The sequence below is a fragment of the Acanthaster planci genome, linkage group LG10 (assembly GCF_054643075.1).
Source record: "Acanthaster planci isolate LZ-2023a linkage group LG10, COTS_SCS, whole genome shotgun sequence".
Classification (NCBI taxonomy): Eukaryota; Metazoa; Echinodermata; class Asteroidea; order Valvatida; family Acanthasteridae; genus Acanthaster; species Acanthaster planci.
In genome coordinates, this window is record NC_141786.1 from 5833559 (window position 1) to 5838785 (window position 5227).

General features: G+C 42.5%; 1 protein-coding gene across 17 annotated transcripts in view; it reads right to left on the bottom strand.

Annotated features, from left to right (window-relative positions):
* The window catches only part of LOC110980497 (monocarboxylate transporter 11-like), a 29312-nt gene extending 24948 nt beyond the window's left edge, over positions 1 to 4364 (bottom strand). For 11 of the 17 annotated variants that reach the window (XM_087142354.1, XM_087142353.1, XM_087142348.1 and 8 more), the window contains exons 1-2: positions 2561 to 2902; positions 2010 to 2134 (exon numbers count right to left, since the gene is read on the bottom strand). The gene's annotated coding sequence lies outside the window, so the exon portion shown is untranslated. Of the gene's footprint in view, positions 1 to 1130; positions 1389 to 2009; positions 2135 to 2560; positions 2903 to 4051 lie in introns of those variants that run through there. The other 6 variants (XM_087142350.1, XM_087142347.1, XM_087142343.1 and 3 more) reach the window with 4 other exon arrangements.
* Positions 4365 to 5227: the final 863 nt, after the last annotated feature.

Sequence of the window (5227 nt, forward strand, 5' to 3'; positions counted from 1 at the left end):
CAAACTTGAAACTTGAAAAAAATCCTTTTCGAAATCGAACTTTGCCAATTTACCCATCTCGGTGTTTTTATCGATGTAACTTTTCATCCATGGAGCCTGTTTAAACGACATTGCGCGATGAACCTGTTTTAATTCCAAACCGAGTTCCAGATATTTTTGTAAAGCTCGAATGTGAACCACGTATTTGTGTGTTTGTGCCTACTTCTCCGAATGTCCACTTCTTCGATTACCTGCAGTTTAATGTATGCCTTAATCGCAGTGATTAAGTCTGCTCGCAATATTTTATCTTTTGTCCCCGTAGCCGTAAATTCTATGCCGTTGTCTTGCGCTGTTTTTAAAAGCTGATGATATGACTGTCTCGTGAGATTTCTAAATTGTCGTGGACTCGCCTTAATTGCTTTTACGAATTCCGGCTTTGAATGACTTTTTTTAGCGGGTGGCGGTAATGGAATGTGGTACTGTTTGACAAAATCAACTAGAAATGATTTTTTTTCAATCGCCTAAAGTCCGATAAGACCAGGTGGCGTTGTGATTTAGTTTCTGTACTCATGTCTCTATTTATATATACATTTTTCTTTTTTAATTTGTCTCAATTTTTCTCGGAGGCTTCATCGCAGCCCGATTTTCCTGAGAAGCGGAAAAGTCCTGGGGGAATTACCGTGGTCTATTTTTCCGCTCTAGAATCCCCCGGCCTCTACTACTTCTCCTTGTGCCGTGCCAATAATTATTTTAATAAGGGGCAACAGCCGAAGAAATGGCTATAGGATTAAATACACAAATAAAAATATCTGGACAACTCATAAGAAAATGCAGGGGCAACGCGTCCAGTAATTACGACCCATGTACACAGTTGTGCTCAGCGCGCGACCCACACTACACGGCACATAATGCTTTACAAGTACAGAAGTACATGTACAGTAAGTTACGCTGCCATGGTCTAATGCAACACAGCACTGTGTGTGCGATGGCTACGTACAGAAAGGCCATTTAACTTCAAAATAAACTCTGACCACTAAGCAAAAGTCACTCGCCCTGAGCCCCAAGAATAGATCAGACTGAAAGCCACACAAATCAGTGTCTTCTATGAACTTTGCAGGACAAGCTCAATGGCAGAAATGCAAATGACTTACCCCCTAAATCTTGGAAAAGAGAGTAAGCTGTGATGCCGTTAAGTCACCAATCTAGGCAGCAACAAAACAGTAGCGAGAGAGCGCAAAACCAAGTGCGTGCTATTCTAATGTTGGGAGCCACCCCCATTGTTCTCAAAACCCAGTTAAAATGTATCTATCCTCTAAACTATTGAGATAAAAGTGACAAAAGTAATCTTACCTAGGAATTTCACTAATGAGTCAAGTAGAGAGTCCAACTCTTGCACAAACGATATTTAATACTATTCAAACAGAACCCAGTAGTTGTAGCTCTATGGTAATAGCAAGTACTATGAAACAAACAGCCACTGAATATTCATGACCTCTATGGATGAGTTACTGTTACTTCAACTAGACGGCTGCTAAAACTCATATCCCTACATTAAGTTTAATTACAGGCTTTGCCCTCAACAGGTTAAGACGTCTGCATTAGTAAGGAAGAGGTCCTGGGTTCGAGTCTCACCCAAGTAAGCCCGAGTGTGAATTTTTTTGCAAGTTCTCTTACAAGCACTGAGTATAGAGTGTTTCCAAAAATGTATATAAGTCAGGTAAGGGAAAAACTGTTATCAAGTGTAATGCCTCGTCGACGCTAAGTATATGTTAAAACTAGTCGTGGTTTATTATGTTCTATCAATGAGTATTTGAACTTGTACGACACATTGGTGGGCAAAACTGTCAAGTCACATACAGTTATGGCATTAAATTCATGCAAATCTCTCATGTGGCGCACTGACGTAAGTTGGATCTTAACACCGCCATATGCCCCCAAAACTTGTTGCACGCTAAACATTACAAGCACAAACGGACAATAACATGGAAATATCTCCGCATGACACTATTTGGGTTGGAAAGGTTACTCACACGGGCTGTTAGTGATCGTCAAGCTTGGCATCCACGTTGGTACGTTGATGTAGTCCTCAGCAACCAATCACAATCGACGTCTCTCAGATGTTCTTAGATGTGCATTTCATTATAACATTGCTAATCTTAAAAAAAAAGATAAACTAGACTAGAGATGCATTTGCAGAGAAAGATACCAGAGCAATTTTTCATAGAGGGAGTTTATCTTTTTGACAGTGAGACATCGAATGGGATGCCTCAGGACGGCTACTTTAACACAATGAATATTCCCATACAGCGTATTGAAAAAACACTGTGTGGATGAGTCATGTAACTGCAGTTATGAATACTAAATCATCAATAAGTTGTTTGCCTACAGTCGTCGTGAACTAGTTTCAGTTTTGTCACTTTCATTGAAAAGTCTAACATTCAAGTAAAGCTTCAACACATAAACGCATTACAATCCTAGGTAATGAAGACAACCTCATATACAGCATGACTCCAAATAACTCTGGGACATATGCGTGTATACATTTGCTTTTTGGAAAGTTTAACGTGAAGCATTTACCCACCTGTGAGTTCACGGAGTTGCACTTCCTGTACTGCTCAGCGAGTCACTGCAATGCAAAATGACGTCGACTAGACCGGGTAACGTGAGTGCTTCATAGCGTATCCCTTTGGTACGCGGACGGACTGTCGATAAGTTGTACATATTGCTACATTGGTGAACCATGTGCATAGCCCCAAGTCAGTCGCGGTTTTCGACCATTGTATTCCAACATGGCCTCCAGCTAATTTTGCACTACGGGTGCATGTACTTAGCTTTCTTTGTATTGATCATAGTTATGTTTGTTATTGTACCATTTCACTATCGTCCATTTAACCTTGACTGCTTTCAGGAGATTGCAATGGTGTCATGAAGGATAAAAATGTGAGTTTTGTCCATCTGTTGCACGCTGCAGGTAATTTGGTTCCAGTTCAACCAATTTCGTTGCCGCTATTTATTTGCGCTTCTGTCGTCTCCCATTTGCTTGCCTTGCATCCCTTACTAACGTGCATTTTTGCATCGGTACTATGGAATTGTCACCGAACTGAAAAACGACCCCCCTCTCATAATTTTGTAGTTTCGCCAGTTACCTTTTTGGTATTTAAATATTTTCTCTTATGATTGCAATCCATCGACCAATCAGAATAGGCGACGTAAACGGGAACTTCGTCAGCGTTATTCGAATGCTGACCGGGAAAGACTTATTTCCTGTTTTCCAGAAATAAACCGACATCAAGAACGGCGCGCCATCTCCCATTTTATTGACTTATAGCAACCAGGGTCACAAATTAAAAGGTTCCATTGCGCGGTGGGGGAGGGAGTCGTTTGCTCCGTGGAATAAATCAGTATGAAATTTAAATTCGGTAAATTTTCTACATGTATGTGATTTAAAAGGGAATGAAAGTGTCCTAAAAAGAATAAGAACCTAGCAAAGGCAATGAACCGAGTTGATGACCGACTGATTTACATAAGCACATTTCAACACCATGCACCATTTGAAAACGAAACAATCAAACGGTAGTAGTTTGTGGTCCGTATAATTATACGCAGAAAGAGCGGCCTTCCAACATGTGACGGATTGAGGTTAGACGCTTAGATTGACAGCGAGCAGCTCTGCTCCAAACGTACTACGTAGCGGTTCTCTGCCAGTTGCAGGTGTTTGGAAAAGAAGGAAAGTGGTTGCCAAATGCCGTCCTACCACTAAGCAGCAGGAGAGCCCCAACTCCAGTGTCAGATGCGTCGACCAATGGAGCTATAGTGGGGCGTCAGTCTTGGGGTGATGAACGGGCGTCGTGGCATCAGCTAACTGCGAATAAGTACGCTTGAATGGTGACTTAGCTTTGTCGTTGAAGATAATGGGCTCATTCGTCTTCTTTCTGTTCTTAAGCAAGTCAGTGAGGGGTTGGATAGTGTCTGTGCATTTAGGAATGAAGCGCCTGTAGAAGTAACCTGGGCCTAGGAACTCGCATAATTTGTCTAAAAAGCTGGGTACAGGGAACTTGCGAATAACTCTCACCTTGTCTGGGACGGGGCGTATCCCTTGTTGGTCGACCACGTGTCTGAGGAAGTTAAGCGAAGTTGCACCAAACTTACTCTTGCTGGGGTCGATAACAACACTATTCATTGCAAGGCGGTCAAAAAGGAGGCGTGTTTTTCATGTTTCTCCAAGGATAAACTAGCAACGAAGATGTCATCCAGATAAGCAAAAGCAAAGGGGAGTCTGCGCGTGATTTCGCGAATTAACCGTTGGAATGTTTGTGCTGCATTCCGTAAACCAAATGACATGCGCACTAACTCAAAAAAGGCCAAAGGGCATGATGATGGCCGTTTTGGTATGTCTGCTGCATGGTTCAACAGCTCGGAAAACCCGCAAAAGGGGTACCACAATAGCAAGGGGGTGTCATTTCCCGAGCAATCCTGATTTGAGGTGGGGGGGGGGGCTTGCCACATGTTAGCCAGGCCACAACACCCCCAACCAAAATAATACTTCAAAGACAGCCGAAACCGGCCACTGATAAAGAAACATTCCGCTGCCTGGCCCTAGGCACGGTCTTTGTAAAATAACCCAATGCGTAAACACAAAGGACATCTTAACACACAGTTCTATGGGATTTGGCTGGGGGGCGGCTGGATTTTTTTTTTTCTGGCTAGTGGGCCCTGGCTTTAGAGCGACCAAACCAGGCTTTTCAGCATGAACAGGAGTAAGATATGATAAATGTTTTGGCATTTTGCCCAAAAAGAAAACACAATATAGCACGATCAGAGCCGATGTAAATGATGCAGGCTACTGAATTTCAGGAAATAGCCATCAAATTTCTGAGAATTCGAGACTACGTGTATTTCATGACTTCTGACTGATGGAAACACCGTTCCTGCCACAAGACATGTACAGTGGCTTCCACAGGAGTGCAAGTCACATGTACATGTATTTCCAGCCGTAGCTAAGTCATTTACATGAGGCCAACACGTTGGGCATCAGAATCATCGTTCTTGTCAGTTTCTGGCTATCACCTGTAACTGTAAAGCTGGACTGATGCAATGAACACTAAACTAAGCAAGACAAAAACCCGGATACAATTTCAACAGTTAAACCAAATCATCAAAGGTGCCTAGTCAAGCACTACCCTCAACATTTTGACCGCTTGCAGCTCCCTCGCACGGCAAGATAAGTGAAGACAACTCAAAAACTAAA